The following is a 19,815-nucleotide window of genomic DNA, read 5'->3' as shown; positions in this document are numbered from 1 at the left end:
AGCATGTCCTGCCCTAAAACAAATTAAGGTTTGTTCATTCGACTTGTCAGCTGTTTTCCTTAAACTCGGAAGATCCGAGTTAGAATAAGTCTTCAGCAACCCATGCTTGTCGTAAGAGGCGACTAACAAGATCAGGTGGTTTGGCTCGCTGACTTTGTTGATGCATGTCATGGTATCCCAATTGCTTGGATCAATGCTCATGATGTCAATCACTGGTGTTCCTGAAGTAGATTCAGTGAGATGTATTTATGGATTTCCGTGACATATTTCTGTCTATAGCGTTAACAAACATTCACTAAAATACCCTTAATCACAAGACATGATGTATCCATCTACTGATTCATCCATCATCTGTCCATCCATCCATACATCCATTCACCCACTAACCCTCCACATCCACCTCTCTGTGCATGTGCTGAAATTTAATTGAGTGTCCAATTGACTTCAAAGACATCCTAATTGGACGGAAATCATGTAAGTTTAATACGATATTTTGTCCTGGGCCAATGGAAATTTTAGCTGATTTCACGTCGTGTTGTTTGACCGATGGGTTGTGTATTTACCTTTGTCCTTTATCGGCTTGAGGTAATTTTAAAAGAGTGATTACACAGCGACCACATGTGTGACGATTTAATCTATAACACATTATTGTCAAGACGTTTTGAGGCTGTAGTAACATGAGTGATAACAGTCGAGACCATACATTCTACACGCTGATCAACTCCGTGTATCAGCAATGTTAAATACACTGTAACGCGACTGACATGGAGTTTGGTGTATTATACACTCATAAATAACGTGCTTCAGTTTCGCCAAGTTCTCACCTACTCGATGCACAAGTAAGTGAGTTAAAATTTAACGTCGCATCGACATTATTCCAATCATATAGCGACGAGAACAAGTTTTTTTTCATATCTACAATCATGTCCCTAAATACAAAAGGTTATTTAAAAGTAAATTTATAAACTGAAGATCCGGGTAGAGAACAGGTCTTCAGCAACCAATGCTTGTCGTAAGAGTCGACTAACAGGATCGGATGGTCAGGCCTGGTAATTTGGTTGATGCATGTCATCGATCCCAATAGCGTGGATCGATGCTCATGATGTTAATCACTGAATTGTCTGGTCCAGACACGATTACTTACAGACCTCCATCATATATCTGGAATATTGCTGAGTGCGGCGTTAAACAACAAACAAATGTAATTCGTGTTACTTCGGTTATAACACTGTGTAAGTTCTGTTGTGTTATTATATAACGTAAGTGGTGAATATTGAAAAGATCTTCATTCAGGTCACAAACTAGGACGATGTCACGGGATACATCAAGTGCAGTTTATCGCATGCGCTCTAGAATGGTCCAATATGCAGTAGGGGTGTTGGGTGTGCGGTAGGTGACGCAGAGCAGAAAACATTTCTGTGGTGAAAGTCTGGAAACCACATTGATTCAGAATTAAACACTTCCAAGTCTGTTCTATGCCTGACAGTAAGTGAATTTGAAAATATACAATTATGCCACCTCAAAAACAATCCCTGTCTCTCCTGGGAGGTCAAGGAGAAGATCGGTGGACTGAAAGTTGGCGTCTTGGTGAGATTCAGTGAAGCATAACACATCGAAATCGCAAAGATCATTATAGATTTGAGTCAATATGTGCTGGATACTTCTGATATTCAAGTGGAAGATGGTTACATTTTAGTTGTGTTACATTCTTTTGGGCCGGGATTTGGATGAATATCACCAGCACTGAGCAACAGAAGGAGAGACATTAATTTCATGTTTACACACAAACCATTTATCAGCACCAGACAAGGGTATAATATGTATATTGCCAACTGCATTATGCAATGGATACTTATTTTACTGATGAACATTTGACGTTTGAGGTAAGTTGACATACATCTATTATAAAATAATCCATGCGTTGCCCCGTACCTTGTGATGTCAATCATGGCTTGAATGTACCAGGATGAGAATGTTGTCAAAGTTTTTAATAACTGCCTTGATGAATATGACCAATCGAAAGTTAAACGAATTGTAGAGGCATAATGAATTTAAAGTATTTCCTTTGTGGTGTAGTACAAAACGTTAAGAAAATTAAAACTGTAGCTTGGTCCTCGACAAAAGGCAAACACGTGATGTATGTACAAGTCATATAAAAAGACTCGTGTTCATAATGAACATGGGGCGGTCGGGTAGCCTAGTGGTTAAAGCGTTTGCTCGTCTAGCCGAATACCTGGGTTTGATTCCCGACATGGGTACAATGATAATTTGTTTTGTTTGTTCGTTTGTTTGTTGCAATATTCCAGCTATATGACGGCGGTCTGTAAATTATCGAGTCTGGACCAGACAGTCGCCTCTTACGACAAGCATAGTCGCTTCTTACGGCAAGCATGGGCTGCTAAAGACCTATTGGTCAGGCTCGTTGACATGGTTGATGCATGTATACGTACCCAATTGCGTAGGTCGATGCTCATGATGTCAATCACTGGGTTGTCTGGTCCAGACTTGATTATTTACAGACCACCGTTGAATACCTGGAACAGTGCGGCGTAAAACAAGAAGAAGAAACACGCTGGCGTTGATTGAAGATGGATAGATCAAAAAGAGAAAATAATTACTTCATGTTTGGTGGTTTGGAATACTGGTGCCTTGTGTTAGCTGTGGCTGGGTTATGCTAAACTCTCTTTACTCCTAGTGTAGGTAGACTTGTGATGATTGATCAGCGGTCTCCAGTGCCATGTTGTTCGAAGCGTGTGTTCATATTGCGATTCTGAGTTAATAGCACGTAAAGGTGTTAAGAATAATGGTACCTTGTTGAGGACTGTCTGGAGAGTGGAAGGCCGTGGGTTAGAACCCGACCGCGCCATACCAATTGACGTTAAAAGATTGTACTTGTTGTTACCCTCCCTGGCGCTCGGCATTAGGCGGCTAAAACAAGGACTGGTCGGCGTACTCTGTCTGGGCGGGGTATTTATGTTAAACTGCGTCAAGCTACCTCAGTGGGCTAGCACTGTAAAATCGGCATTGGCCCGGACTAGTACAGGTACGCATGAAGGCACGCTCGCACGCAGCTATATAAGTACAATAATCTAGAACGCGACGTTGACCCCCATTTCACCACAGTGAAAGTCTAACTCGTCACCCATTTTCTTTTCTTCGGTGTCATTTCTATTTATGAAATTGATAAGCTGTTGTGACCATATGGTTTAGCAGTGTACCATTTGGTGACCAATACCGAATGTATGAAGTTCTAATCGGCTTTTTCATATACTATATCGACAACTAGGCTATCGGCAGGTCGATGTGGTCACACACAAGTTGTATGGGAAAAGGCGTCTTACTTTTGAGGTATCTGATGATATTTTGATCATTTAGAATCAAGCACCCTTCAGTGTCTTGATAGAATTCCCATCAAGATCCGTGCATTTGGCATTTGAGTATTTAAATATTTCTGACAATTAGGAACCTCAAGCATAAAGTTGTTGGCGAGAGTGGACTTGGCAAACTCTCGACGGCTTGACGTGGCTTTATTTTTAATGATGTGACAGTTCATTAAAAAATATCGATGAAAATCTTCTTGCTGTGGTATATTTTCTTAATACTTCATCACATCAGTGTTTCTTTGCGGTGGACATTTTATGCATAATTGATGCCTTGATAAGAACGGCAGGTTCATTGCAGTGCAGTGGGAGAAGATTACCATGCCCTGCCTGTACTTTTCTTTGCCAAGTTACAATACTTCAAGGCGACATGATGGCTGGCAGTTTAATACTTTGGATTCATCCATTTCTGAAGGAGCGTTTTAGTGGAATTATATTGTATATTAGCCTTATCGAGTAAAACTGACTGGATGCATGCAACGGTTAATTTGAAAAGACACGGAATATACATTAACATTAAACATGGAGTATTAATCTCAGTGGGGACTTGGAAGGAAATTGTCCTCAGTATCCAGTACTTTTCTCAAGAGCCCTCTCAGATGGATGAGGTGAGTCTCGGTGACTTGGCTGTTTGCCTCTGCATCACCGATCGATGCGTCTGCTTTCGATCACTGGTTTGTCTGGTCCAAACTTCATTATGTACAGTTAGACGTAAAATACCTGGAAAATCGTTGACTGTGGAGTTAGTTTTGTTCTCTTGCGGTTGCTGCTTTAACGGTAACTGGGGACGTATCTGTCGTTTAACGCCGCATTCGGCACTATTCCAGTTGTATGACGCTGGTCTGTAAATGATCGTGTCTGGGCCTGACAATCCAGTGATCATGACATCAGAGCATCGCTCTGCGTCATTAGGATACGATGACATACATCGCCCAAGTCAGCGAGCCTGACCACTCAATCGCCTCTTACGACAAGCATAGTCGCCCTTTACGGCAAGCATGGGTTGCTGAAAACCTACTCTAACCCGAATCTTCACGGGTGTGCCCACTGGTATTATATTTGTTTTCATAAATGCTTTTTCTTTTAACATACAGAAAATAGCTTGGTGTGAAGAAAACTTTAAATATTATGATGTTTAAATATTAAATGTTGTAAATAATCAAACAGTACAATTTCATCCAACACATGTTTAAAAGAAATATCATTTGTTGGTAGGTGAACGATTATTCATTCATATTCAACATTCATGTCTTCGTCATTGTAAAGACTTCACGGAACTATTTTGTGTATTTGGCAATATTTGTTTTTCATTTGATGAATGTAATGAGGCTGTGTTTTAAAAAACTCACCAGCATGTCGATGTTTTCATTAATACTTGAATCACAAGTTTATTATAATAATGGTTTAGAATAATTACATCTGAGTTCTGTTGGTTGACAAAATCTTCACCATTACTGATACCAAGGACATGGTTGTCATAAATAACTCCAAGTAATGAAGCACTTGCTGCAGATCTACATGTACTGTGCAGCACTGGCAGGAGTGGTGGTTCTCACAACTGTTATGATAAGATTGTGTTAGTGAGTGAGTTGGGTTCAGAGTCACTATTAATAGTGTTCCAGTTAAATCACGGTGTGTCAGGTAAATGTGGGAGGAAAGCCCAAAGTGATGCAGGTCTCAGACGATTTACCACTTTGGTGAAACCTACTGCTTCTGCGCTGACAAACCTAGAAACATAATCGGGGCGAACCGGGATTCGAACCCACAATTATAGGGATCTGGCGAACCAAAGGGCCACAACTCTGCGTATTTAACCGTGGCAAGTGGCACATTATTAATAATATTTACAATTACAAATTCAGAGGAAATCCCATATATCGTGGAGTCAGCTTTCTTTTGGATATTTTTTTTCACTTTTCGGCATCAGTGAAAAACTGCTACAGCATACGATTTTTAAACACCTGTTTTTAAGATGAGTATACTGGTTATCAAAATAGATACATGCTGATCGTGTAACCTATTTGGAGCACATGACATTAACATTCGGCTTGGAATGGACTGACCATTTAATGCATGTTACGGGAGAATTTTGTTACAGACAGTATCATATTTTTCAGGACACACAGCATATCCAGCAAAACAATTTGTTTGATGATACATGAGGCGAAATTATTCTCTTTGCAGCGAACGTTAAACCAACGTTGCCCCAGTATTGGGCCAATACCGCATCTACGATCTACGAGAGACATCAACTGCAATAAATCAACGTCTGGCCAATGGTGAGTAACAACTGCAACCCCAAATCACTCTGTACAGATAACGTTTTAAACGTGTCAAGTGGTGCATCTCCCCTTCAAAGTCAGCGCCATCCCAAAGGCGTTACACTACAGTTTCATATTATATACCTATCGAACTATCCATTATAGGATTAAGGACTTAATTCATTGTGGGAGACTTAACATTAAGTCATTTAACAGGTTGCACTGAAACAACCTGAAGGTCAGTTGCTTTTGTTTCAGGGCAATAAACCTTTCACGTATTTTCCTGTTTGGAACAATATTGAATATAATAAATTGTTATATAATTCGTTCAATTTATCCACAACCTGCTGTTAGAAAGTGACATTCACCAAGAACACGAATAAGATGCGAATGCCCTTTTATCCTGGATTTAAACCAATATTGACAAAAGTCCGGCCACGAGATAATTGTAATATAAGCAAGAGAACACACGGAACGATTCAGCTCTCCACTGGGATTGGTCCCATAGGGGTGTTTGCCTTACTGTAATGTATTTCATCTCTCCTGTTTGCTATTTTATAAACAGAAAGCAGGATTTAGAGTTTCGAAAGGCTTCAAAGATCAAATAGTTCAACCTGTATGTTAAATGGCTGCAGGAGAGTTTTTAGAGAACACTTAGTCCTTCAGTTTGAGGGAATAGATGGATATCTTTGAACTCAACACTGTATACATAACTTGTCAGATGGAGGTAGCTACAATCTTTATTTGGGAACGTAAAAAGGCAAGGAATGTTTTGGCTTCACAATTATTTAGAAATGTCTGTTTGAGAATGAAGGCTATTGATGAATGTGAGACCACCTGGTGCGAAAAGATGTTGGAAAGACATGATTGTGATTGTTTATAATGAGATTGTAATATTTGAGAGGAATGTTGTTTTTTGGTTGATAACAGCATTATAGCTGATGCAGCGTTATAGCTCCATCTTCATCTTGCACAGCCCACCTGTGGCCTATAAAAGGACACTTTATGATTTTTCGTGAATGATATTTTCCTTTGCTATCTGTGCTCATTTTTTCATCAACTTTATTTATCATACAAATAAGGTAGGATTAAAACAAATCAGATAGATTTATATTAATTGTCACGTTTAATTCAATTCAAATATAAAACACAACTAAGAAAAAATATTAACAGCCAATTATTATTAAAATATGCATAAAGAGGTTGTTACTTTTATCGTTATTTTTTAATTGGAGTTTCATAAATCTAACAAATTTATAATCTCTCTGTTATTCAAAATTTGAGATTAGAAATCGAGAAGAAAATGTTCAACATTGAAAATAACATCAGGTGAGACAACAAGGATAAGATGTTTAATCGTTTAATCGTAAACATTGTCGAGGAGTAGAAAAAAACCAGAATGATAACCGTATCTTAAAAGATATACCAGAATGCTGAACTGTGAATGCACGTGGCGTCTCGCACATGCATCTCGCTCTTTGACATGTTGACAGGCCTTTCATGAGCTGATATCAAGAGTATTCTAAACAAAACGCAAATCACACGTACGTTCAATATATAGAAGAACAACACACTGAATAAATCACAAATGTCTCCTCTCATACACGTTTAGCTCTTGATGTTAGTAAATATGTCGACGTCATTGTTAATTCCGCATAATTTATCCATGTCCCCATGGCAAATGACTACAGTCGTCTTCCTTCGGTTTGTTTGTTGTTTGTTTGTTTGTCAAGGATGCCATTAAACCACATTTTATTATGACAAATATTGGCATAACAATACGGGGCAGTAGACAGTGATCCCATTTGTTAGCATGATCCAACCAACTTCTATCAGTAATCAATTGGACACTGACAATTAGGACCAATTACACCATCATTTAATGTGGTTCAGATGCTGGTGAATCCTCTCTTGGACACGGCATGGTTCTAACGTCTGGTTGACGTCGTCTGTCATGTTGATTGTTCTGGAATTTTGCTTCCAGACGTGTTATTTGGCTTCCCATTAAGGTGACATTTACAAAGAAAGATTTATTTTCGATTTTGACTTATTTCAGAATGCCGGATGTGTAGCTTGATTGACGTCGATAAAAGAACCTTTATTTATCAATGGATAGGTTTCAGAGCCCCATGCTTGTCATGAAAGGCGACCGCCGTCAACAACTTGAATATTGCTGAGTACGGCGTTAAACAAAAAGCAACTTGCCCAGTCATGTGATATCATGAAATTGATTCACGCCATCAGGATACGATGACATGCTATCTACAAAGTCATCGAGCCTGACCACCTGATCCATTTTTTTGCCTCCTACGACCTACATCAAACAACATATACAGGCGCGTTTATACGTTTGACCTCGATTCCACCCAGGACATTCATCATGCGTGTTTTGTATATGAACACTATCAATCAAATCCTGGTGAATCGACATCTGTCGACCTGAAATACACCTAATGTCTCTACAATAAATTGAAAACGATTAATTTCCGCGATTTGCGATAACCTTTGGGATTACCTTTGCCTTAACTTTGGCCCTATTGCTTCTTTTATAGTTCTCCGAGTAATAAATCCTACCGATCATGATAATATCTGCTTTTATCATTTATCGGCTGATTCCTGTACAAGCAAAGAGTCTGTTTTCAGTGCAGAGTAATAACATCGTTTCAGGGAGATAGCGCGATATTCGTGGGAAACATGTATTTAAGACACAGAACAAGGGGCTCAATTCAATTATTGTCGCTTCAAACTTCAACGTCTGACCACCAATTCCAATCCTGCGTTTTGGTTTTATGTCAAATTCGTCCAAGTAAATATGCTTTGGATTTTTTACTCAGCTGAATGCTTAATATGTGGACATGTTGATTGTATTTTCTTATGTGCAGCTTCTTATCTCCAGAAAAGTATTTTGTAAATAATTAGAAATGTTTAAGAAACAATGCTTATTAAATATAATTATGCCAGCTACTTTCTTGCATGGCGCCAAATAAAAATGGCAAACGTATCTGTTCGTAGGGTAAATAAGCTTTGTTGTTGACGCCATGCTGCATTAATGGTTTTGATCTTAGCAGACTGAAAGCTACATCCGTTACGATCAACAGTTTCGTAGATCAGATAATGTTCATGCCCTTTCTACGACTCTTGTTCAGTAGTTGTTTGATCAAGGTCACAACATTCAAGGTCATAGAAAAGCTTTCAAAAAGTTTTATGGTGAACATGTGGAGGATATTCCACATCTGAAGCATCAATGACAAAAATGATGTCCGATGCAATTCCCTATTTTAACTTTTCAAGGGGAACAATTGACTTGCCTTTGCACGTGTTTGTAATGAGTGCCACCGTCGGGGCAGGATACGCTCACCCTTTCGCGAAAACCTGTATAATTACTATTGCATAGTGATACAGAGTGATTGGAGAGATATGTTCTTAATGTGGAAAGGGTTTTGTCGATTTTCTTTGCTTATCTTGGCAGTACAAGAAACGCCATGTTGCGCTGTTGGTGCAACATAGTCGCTAGCAATCATGGTGGCCTAGCATTGGTTGCTGGAGATCTATAGCCCATTTATTTTTATTTTTATCGTTGACTAATAGTTTATTCTTTTGATTGTACTAAGACATCTGTTATGCTATGGTTATTGTACTATCTATTGACACCAGGTTTTATGCAGGTTAAATATATATGTACATATATCTTTTTAATCTAAACCTTTTTGTCAGATATTTGTCGTTGATATTAAGATCGAGCAGATTTCAAAACGTGCGACTAATTTGATACATAAGATTTCACGCGTGATAATCAGTCTGTGCACATTTACACATTCGTTTATTGTCACATATATCGTATATATGCATATCTAAATCCATTTCTAAACACTTACATTCGAGTTGATCAGTTGTCTTCAGTACATACATGTCGAGTGACACTCTTCTGCTCTGTCATGCCTCTAGTAAATTACTTGACCAAAACGTCTTGCACGACGAACTAAAATAGCCCAACATATGAGAAATGTACGCGTGCGAAGTAATTAGCCTAATTCACCATGAGCACACATCTGCATCCAAACCCCTTGAAAAAAGATGGTATTATTATAATTCATTGTAATCTATTAACTGACTTAATGAAAGTAAGGTAAGTATGTGTTTTACTGGACACCTTCTGTCATTTTGGTGATGTGCACGAGCTCCTTTTCTTAGTATTAATTCCCTATCCGCTCACCTTTTCTTGAACACTTGGTATCATTACTATTTGATTCATAAATACACGTTCATGATAAAGTCGGAATCGTACAATCGACTCTGATTTGTAAGAATATGGAAAGGGTTTTGTCACTTTTATCTAACTGTTTTCAGAATACATTATGGCCACCTCGCTGAAACAATAATGGTTTAGGGGTCTTGCCCACAAAACACCGACGTGACAGAAATGCATTCGTCAGTGTAATGTCTTTGTTTTTAAATGGTGGCCCCGATTGATGTCATCAATGAGGTTGCTGCACGCCATTATGAAACTTCTCTTTCCGAGTAATGCTTTTATGTTGAGGCTCAAATTTTTTATGTTTTGGAAAATGTTTGATATTCAATTTCGAGGTTTCATCATATTACACCATACAAATGCAGGCAGTCATTTTGTCTGCATATTGTCACCTTTTTATCGGCCTATCTTTTTCAAATAGTAGCGCTGTCGCGTGCGGCTATATCACAGGCATCAAACAAACATGGCAGATAGTTGGACGATGGGTTCCTACTTTGAATTTGTTAATCTCACTTTTGTCTTTCGTCAAACTAATTCCTTCACTAGCTTCTAATTTCTGGCTTGCAAATCACCAGTTTGTTTCTTAAAGCATCTAGTGTATATGAAGCTGGCAATATATACTACTCAAGGATTGCTAAGGATCATGAAGACATATTTAACAAGTGCCATACAGTGCCAGCAACCAATATGTGGCAAATGACATTAACGGAAAGCTATTGGAAAGTTGAAGTCATCCCTCTTGTCATACAGACTTGTTGAGAGTGTTTTGTCACTCTGAATCTTTATGTGTAGGTCTAAATATGACACAGATGAGGCGTTCTCACTGGTCTCCTTTCTGTCCAGGTTAGGGGGGTACATCAGTGGAAGGAATTGGCTATATGATGGTTATTGAACGGTTATTAACTTCATGTAAGTGTACATGCCCCGGCCAGAATAGGTCTCCAGTGCACTGTTTGCAGTTTGAGAAGGCGAATGAAGATGGTTACGTCTTGTGTTCGTGGTGTCAACCATTGACACAGGCTGTTGGGCCACACTATATGACAGTTGCAGTTTGAGTGGTGTACTCTTTGACATGTACACGTATCGTATTAACAGGTCCCACTTTGTAGTACGTAGGGTTTTCACCGCTGTGAACAGTTACATGATTGTGCATCGTAACGGGGGAGGATAGGGAAAGTGAACCAATCCGAATACTTTTACCATAAAGCACGAGAACGGTTTTGGCGCTAACAAAGCATACACAGGACGAGTCAATGATAGGACCCTAAAATCAGCAAGTAAATCCATGCTTGGCAAATTGTCAGTCAGATTTTGATCCTTGAAAAATGCAGCCGTGAAGATTGCAATTTAATCGAAAACTCGTTTTACTTATAAAATCATTCCATTCACTTTTTGTGCTTGCTTTTCTTATTTCATGACATAATTTAAATCTACTTTTTACTTTTCTTAGCGCTCTTTGGATTCAAGATACTTTTTATTTTGTACTTCTTAAATCGATTTCACAATAACTCACACAATTTGTCTTTCTCTTTTTCCTAGGAGTATTGAAGGGGCTCATTTTCAAATCTTACTTCTACACATCAGCCTTGGTGACGTCTGGGTACTAGTGTAATTATTCAGTTTTCTGCATCAGCTGCCAAGTCTTCGCTGCTTTGCCAATATGTCATCGACGCAATTCCAAGTTAGGTGCAGCATAATAATTGGCCTATCAACGTGTCATGTGTATTTTTCTAGCCAGATGGATTATCTGCGCAGCGGTGTTTTTCAGTTGATCATGCATCTCATTATGCATTTCATATTTTTTTGTTCTTACAAAAAAGTTAAGGGGGGCCATGCTCACAGTTCTGTTTCCCATTTTCTGCTTGTTCTAGATTTTGTATTCCGTATCTTGGTCATTTATCCGTGTAATTTCAGTCACCATCAAAGTTTACAACACATACATGTATAGACACAATATACTTTGTACTGACATACACAGCAGTTGTGTTAGGTGGACTTGGATCAGATTTGCTGGAACTGATAACATCCTAACTTTCATTTAAGTGACGAAATTCATTTCATACTCATAAAATCTCTGCTGAAAGCAAAGACAATTTTACGATTCCTACTATATCATGAGCAAGTGTTTGAGAAATATAGACGCCAAAGTCTGGCGCTGCTGGAATATTGCTCGACAAAAAGGGAAAGTTGACTCGTGAAATGTTTAAGTCGTCCCTCTAGTGATACAAATTTGTGAAGAGGTTTTTGTCACTCAAAATCTGTATGCACGGATCTTGACGCAAAACAGATGTAGCAGCTCCGCTTGTCTCTTTTAGTTATAGTTCAGGGTAAATCAGTGTAAGGGAAGTGGCTGCTTAACCATTATAGAATGATATCACATCGTCAGAATTCCTGAAGCTGGAGTTCTTCTTGGCCAAATTCCTTGTTTTGATGTTGCCAATTAGAGCCGAAATTCCTATTCGTATGCATAAATAAACAGGAGGGCAAGGAGGGGAGGGAATGTGGTGTCCATGGGGGTGTCTACTTTCCTAATTGTCATGCACTCCTATAATTGTTAGATGACATACAAGTTGAGAAAATAATTTGCCATATGCAGCTGCTGTGAACGTTAAACTGTTTGAGGAAAACACGTACATGTGGTTTGTATGTTTCGTGTATGAGTACTCTCCCAGGAACGCTTGTCCAGATCAGTGTGGATCCAGCACAAGCGTCACAGAAATACATAGAACAACATGCATGTTGTTTGTATGTTTCGTGTATGAGTACTCTCCCAGGAACGCTTGTCCAGATCGGTGTTGATCCAGCACAAGCGTCACAGAAATACATAGAACAACATGCATGTGGTTTGTATGTTTCGTGTATGAGTACTCTCCCAGGAACGCTTGTCCAGATCAGTGTGGATCCAGCACAAGCGTCACAGAAATACATAGAACAACATGCATGTGGTTTGTATGTTTCGTGTATGAGTACTCTCCCAGGAACGCTTGTCCAGATCAGTGTGGATCCAGCACAAGCGTCACAGAAATACATAGAACAACATACATGTGGTTTGTATGTTTCGTGTATGAGTACTCTCCCAGGAACGCTTGTCCAGATCAGTGTGGATCCAGCACAAGCGTCACAGAAATACATAGAACTACATACATGTGGTTTGTATGTTTCGTGTATGAGTACTCTCCCAGGAACGCTTGTCCAGATCAGTGTGGATCCAGCACAAGCGTCACAGAAATACATAGAACTACATGCATGTGGTTTGTATGTTTCGTGTATGAGTACTCTCCCAGGAACGCTTGTCCAGATCAGTGTGGATCCAGCACAAGCGTCACAGAAATACATAGAACTACATGCATGTGGTTTGTATGTTTCGTGTATGAGTACGCTTGCATAAAGTTGGAGGCGAAAACGCTGCTGACCCACGCAGTGTTAGGCCAAGTCTGGCATTTGTTATCTCCCCTGATGTTGTATTATCCCTGTGTAACTTCTTCCCTTTGGTCAAGTCTGGCATTGCTTATCTCCCCTGATGTTGTATTATCCCTGTGTAACTTCTTCCCTTTGGTCAAGTCTGGCTCTGTTCGACTCACCTAATTATAATCATCGTGAAGTCATATGGCACCTTTTCATCAACTCTCATCAAAATGTAGACTTTCTTCGAGTGCAATATAACAAGGGACATTTTCTCTCTCGGATAGAATAGGTCGGTTAGTTTTACTGTCTGGACATCACGGCATTGTAACCGGTAGGTGATCGATAGACGATGGCGATCACATTGACTTCTTAGCGAATTCAGTTCAGACTTTGTAATGCTGACAGCATGCCCTTCACAAACAGAATCTGGTAGAACCAAAGATGTGCCCTGTTCTTGTGTTTCTAAGGTTAGTGTGTATGCCTGTTTGTGTGTCAGCAATGTTTACATTGTAAATCTGTATCCCTTAGAGTTCCCTCATTGACAATACAGGAGTGAAGGAGGTTTGATGAGATTGTGTTCACCTCCACATTCCACGAAGGTAGATTCCGGACAAATATTGATCGTTTGTGTGTATGTATGCTAACAGGTTTTCACAGAAATTCGTAGAAGGTTGGGGAGGTCAAAGATAAATCTTAACTTTGTTCAACAAAGATCTTTCCGATTACATTAAATCACACCATTCAGTCAAAGGAAAGAAAGTTATAATTCATTATAAACTTGCGGTTCGTGGCTTGATCAGTATAAACAAGTCAATAAAACCGCAATATCCACACGGGTTTAAGCGCTAAACGTGTATTGATAGTTGGTGATTTATTGCCTCAGCAGGTCAGCCTGACCACCGCTGACGTCCAGAGGGCAAGATTTATATGATAGCGCCACGGGGACGAACTTATAAACTAGTCGTCGTTAGGGTCAACACATAGCCACTTACTGACTCTTAATATCGTCCCCATAACGTGAAGTAGTTTGGATTCACTCAAATGGTGAAATTATGGGACATGGTCACTATCATTTTCTTTCGCCTCGCTTGCAGTGCGATGTTCATTGAAAGTGCCCGAGTAATTATCAAGGCTATAATTCAAGACTTTTACCCCTGTATGAAGTTATTAGCTGCCTGTACCGTCTTGTCTGGTGAATTTTCACAACCAGTACAGCAAAGAACGTTTCAATTAGCAACCTCATAGAAAGACATTTCCCTTATATTCTGCCATTGGTCATTTCCGCTTATTTCCTTGGTGGCGACGACACCAATGGAGTCTGAAGGGCTTGCTTGAGCTGTCGACCTATTATGTAATATACCTGCATTATGTTTCATGGCTGAAGTTGTGCATGTATTTTCCTCACGTACCTGATTGACGTTTATCGTTTAATGGGCGCAGCAGTCTACTTCACTTAACTATAGGTGAACAGTTTTTGTGGGTCTCTTACATCTTTTGGTGCCACTGTGTGTATCAGTAATGCATTTTCTTTACTCTTCAGTGAGTCTACAACTTCTTCAACAACTAAACTAAGTTCCAAGGACGCCATGACGTATTAATGATAAAGGCATTCGAGTGAATATATCCAGATGTTTTCAGCACGACATCCATTTCAATAATTAATTATCATACCCCCAGTATTAAATTTAAATTAAATGTGATGTCTACTTTCTTGACCTTATTTTATACAAAAGGGAGCAATTTGTCTGGACATAGGACGCCTTCAGTGCCACTACGTTTCAGGAATGTATCTGCCTTACAGAAGAAAGATGCGGACTAGAATTCATGATAAAATACTGAATCGTCTTCATAAGTTCAATCATGGTTTACTGTGATCATTTAATGATCATAGCAGCTGCAAAAGACGTCTATGCATATATTGCACTCAACTGGTATGGCCGAATTACATGAAAACACGTAGTTAGTAGATAATGTCTGAATTGGTGCAAGGTTCAATTTCTGCAAATGGATTCAAGTCCTTCAAAAGCAACGCTACCCGTGACGATCCGGGTTAGAATAAGTCTTCAGCAACCCATGCTTGCCGTAACAGGCAACTATGCTTGTCGTAAGAATCGACTCCAGAACCTGTGATGTATATTTCATAACGATCACCTTTTTGGTTTTGATATCTTCTTATCACAACCATTAAATTACTTCTGGTTCATTTGTCATTCTTAGTCTTTCATCAGGTGTAGGTTATATGTACTGGGTCCAAGTTTAATGTTCCACAATAATACTGTCTCCTTCAGTATGACACGTTTTCAGTCTTGCTTCAAAGACTACCGCTGCACTTCTTTATATTGAAAAGACATCAACAACGCTTCACAAACATGTTTTAAGAGATAGTCCCTTTGTCGTTCCCAACGTATACACTTGACGTGCCGTTTCATGTAATCTGATTTCATGCTTTAATCGTCAAAGGGTGGAACCTTGCTTCTTTTATTAGGTACCGAACAGACGGGAACAAAGTAAACAGGTTGCAATAGGACACCGTCAGTTATTTGAAGCAGAACAAACGTCTCCTTGAAGCAGTCAAAAGGAGCTTGATTTCCCCGAAACTGAACAGAATTCGTCTCTGGAACTCGTTTATTAGTAAATAAAGGCCGGTCCCTCTCAGTAATCAATTAAACAGCACGCTAGATGAGTCTTGCCTGGTACGCAAGCAACAATGAGAAGACCTTGAAATGAATCCTCTAGACATATGCAACTACTTCCGTGAATGGCACCAATTTGGACAAGCCAACCTCAAATATATCTCCGTATGGCGTCGCCTACAGTGTGTATTATTTCCGTATTCAATTTCAAATATATTTCAAGCAAAGACTGATAGTTTTGATTATGAATATCTCGGGGAACACAGATATGAAATAAGTCATAAAGATGAAAATAGATGCTGTGATGTTTATACAGGATCAACGAAAAATATTGTTCTTCTCATTGTCCTTGTAAGAGAGTGTTCTCGAGTCTATTGACTTTCAAAATGCACAGTATATTTATACTTCGTGTGTAACTCAATCTGTGATTAGATCATTACTCTGCTAAAGTATGAATAATCAATACTGCGTGTGCCATTCCCATTTTTCCCACTCTTGGTCATTGCCTTTGTCATCTTCGAAACAGTGCATGTCTTTCATGTACCGGAATGACAAGATTCTGATTCCAGACGTGCCATTATTATCAAACTGTTTCAAGAAAACGTGCGCGTATTTATAAATTGCTTATGGCCATTTTCTTTTCTGATCTCACAACCTATCGCTAAGATCGTGCCTGGTCCTTTCAAATGAAGTGAATGGTGTTCCACGTTCATGATCCTTGATAAGGATTATACATGTCTTTTCCGCTTGGATTCCTTCTCCGGGGATGATCAGCATGGATCCTACATCAGTCATCTAAACATCATTCAAGCAAAAACACGTTTTGACGATGGAAAAGACCACAGATCTTCTATTTCTCTGAGAGAGTATGTCTTGCACCCATGAAGGGCATTGTGTGGCATTGCATCTGACATCCCTTACACTGAATGTTTGAAGACAACATTATATCTATGTCATGGATCGTGTCACATGTTTGTAGAGCGTCAGACAACATTATATCTATGTCATGGATTGTGTCATATGTTTGTAGAGCGTCTGCCTGGAGAGCTGAAGGTCCGAAGTCCCACATAAGTGCAATAATCTTGGACGCAACGTTATATCCCATTTCACCTCACCTGTTTGAGAATAACTACTTGATTACATAACAGTTCTCAACAATGGCCCCCATAAACTCAAGTGAATCAATACTTTCACTCTCTCCATGACAAGTTCTTAAAAGCAAACAGGCTGAATTTGTACACGGCCCTCCTCCACAAAAAGAAAACGTACAGGTGGATATCGTATGACATTGTAGACTTGGATGGTAGATATTGAGATCAGATAAGTGAAACTACACGTACCTCTTCACTGAAAAGTGGTACTTTTTGAGGCTGCAGCTTCGTTCATACACAATTTATAATATGCACTGTATGACCAGATTTGCATTTGTGTTTGTGGTGTGTAAATGAAAGAGCGATTTTACTTGTGTCATTCAAGAATACAATAGTAATTTTCTAATCCTTTGTTAACCAGATGAAATATTGAAATTCCTCATACCAGATACATGAAGAATTAAACAACGACTCAGTCGACGAATCACAAACAAAATGTTTCATAATGCAACTACAGGGCTTAGCTACATGTATAGGGCAGAATATGAGATTGATGGTGGTGCAGTATATAACAAACATAACATGATGTTTTATAATACAACTACATGGCTTATAAGCTACATGTATAGGGCAGAATATGAGATTGATGGTGGTGCAGTATATAACAAACATAACATGATGTTTCATAATACAACTACATGGCTTAGCTACATGTATAGGGCAGAATATGAGATTGATGGTGGTGCAGTATATAACAAACATAACATGATGTTTTATAATACAACTACAGGGCGTAGCTACATGTATAGGGCAGAATATGAGATTGATGGTGGTGCAGTATATAACAAACATAACATGATGTTTTATAATACAACTACAGGGCTTAGCTACATGTATAGGGCAGAATATGAGATTGATGGTGGTGCAGTATATAACAAACATAACATGATGTTTTATAATACAACTACAGGGCTTAGCTACATGTATAGGGCAGAATATAAGATTGATGGTGGTGCAGTATATAACAAACATAACATGATGTTTTATAATACAACTACAGGGCTTAGCTACATGTATAGGGCAGAATATGAGATTGATGGTGGTGCAGTATATAACAAACATAACATGATGTTTTATAATACAACTACAGGGCTTAGCTACATGTATAGGGCAGAATATAAGATTGATGGTGGTGCAGTATATAACAAACATAACATGATGTTTTATAATACAACTACAGGGCTTAGCTACATGTATAGGGCAGAACATGAGATTGATGGTGGTGCAGTATATAACAAACATAACATGATGTTTTATAATACAACTACAGGGCTTAGCTACATGTATAGGGCAGAATATGAGATTGATGGTGGTGCAGTATATAACAAACATAACATGATGTTTTATAATACAACTACAGGGCTTAGCTACATGTATAGGGCAGAATATGAGATTGATGGTGGTGCAGTATATAACAAACATAACATGATGTTTTATAATACAACTACAGGGCTTAGCTACATGTATAGGGCAGAATATGAGATTGATGGTGGTGCAGTATATAACAAACATAACATGATATTTTATAATACAACTACAGGGCTTAGCTACATGTATAGGGCAGAATATAAGATTGATGGTGGTGCAGTATATAACAAACATAACATGATGTTTTATAATACAACTACAGGGCTTAGCTACATGTATAGGGCAGAATATGAGATTGATGGTGGTGCAGTATATAACAAACATAACATGATGTTTTATAAGACATATAAACCTTGGAAACATATAATATATAATATCATTTCATCCTGTATAATGTGTCTTGGATAGAACTCTCTTTATAGGAAACAAATATTACATATGGTAATGCAGTTTGTTGTAACAATATGAGTTGATTTGTTTAGGCTTAGTCAATCTAATCATGTATAGTTGATAATATATCAAGCTTCCCGTATTCAACTCTGACTCGCCTTCCGTTTATCTGCTGTCTGTTGCATCGCTATCTGTTTACAAAGTAGACACAATTTATGGATAACAACGTCTTTAATAACTGTGAAGGAGAAGTGGTTATCCATAAATTGTGTCTACTTTGTAAACAGTCATCTGTAAACTTCTAAGTAATGCCTATGAAACAATTCTATCCGTTTATTTCAGCAGACGGGTTTCCTTAAACAATCCTTATGATTTGCAATAATGTTTGTTGAAAGATTTCCCTTTTTAGCTGTCACAGCATGTTCTATGTAATATTATCAACGACTAGTTAGCGAGTGAGTGAGTTAGTTTGATTTTACGCCGCTTTTAGCAATATTCCAGCAATATCACGGCGGGGGACACCAGAAATGGGCTTCACACATTGTACCCATGTCGGGAATCGAACCCGGGTTTTCAGCGTGACGAGCAGGGGTCCGGAAAATTTAAAATCCCAATCGGACATTTGCATTTAGGCCACGCCCCCTTCAAATGCGTATTTTAGTACGACTTTTCACACACATTACAAGTTTACATATTCATAATATGATGAATTATGAATTGTTTCAATTTAAATTGTTTAATTCACCGGACAATTAATAACAAATAATATCATTTTAGATATACATCAAAACATACGTTTGTTTCTGTTATAATAACGATCTGTTAACGTAGTTAACGGTCTAATTAATATTCATGAGTTATATTCATGAGTCTGCTCAAGTGTACGCATTGTAACATTTGGACCGAGACTATTATCCCATATTTGGTTATCACGTGACCTCACGGGAAAAGTTTTTTTTTAAACTAAAGATTTTTTTA

General features: G+C 38.6%; 1 protein-coding gene across 11 annotated transcripts in view; it reads left to right on the top strand.

Annotated features, from left to right (window-relative positions):
* The window catches only part of LOC124124491, a 174,066-nt gene that overhangs the window by 80,767 nt on the left and 73,484 nt on the right, over positions 1–19,815 (top strand). For 8 of the 11 annotated variants that reach the window (XR_007220365.1, XR_007220362.1, XR_007220363.1 and 5 more), the window contains exon 5: positions 5,565–5,659. The exons of the other annotated variants lie outside the window; for them this stretch is intronic. The gene's annotated coding sequence lies outside the window, so the exon portion shown is untranslated. The remainder of the gene's footprint in view (positions 1–5,564; positions 5,660–19,815) is intronic. 11 annotated transcript variants of the gene reach the window in all.

The sequence above is a fragment of the Haliotis rufescens genome, unplaced genomic scaffold (genome assembly GCF_023055435.1).
Source record: "Haliotis rufescens isolate VD_foot unplaced genomic scaffold, xgHalRufe1.0.p SCAF_13, whole genome shotgun sequence".
NCBI lineage: Eukaryota > Metazoa > Mollusca > Gastropoda > Lepetellida > Haliotidae > Haliotis > Haliotis rufescens.
The sequence above is the reverse complement of the archived record's forward strand: the minus strand, read 5'-3'. Positions and strand labels throughout refer to the sequence as shown.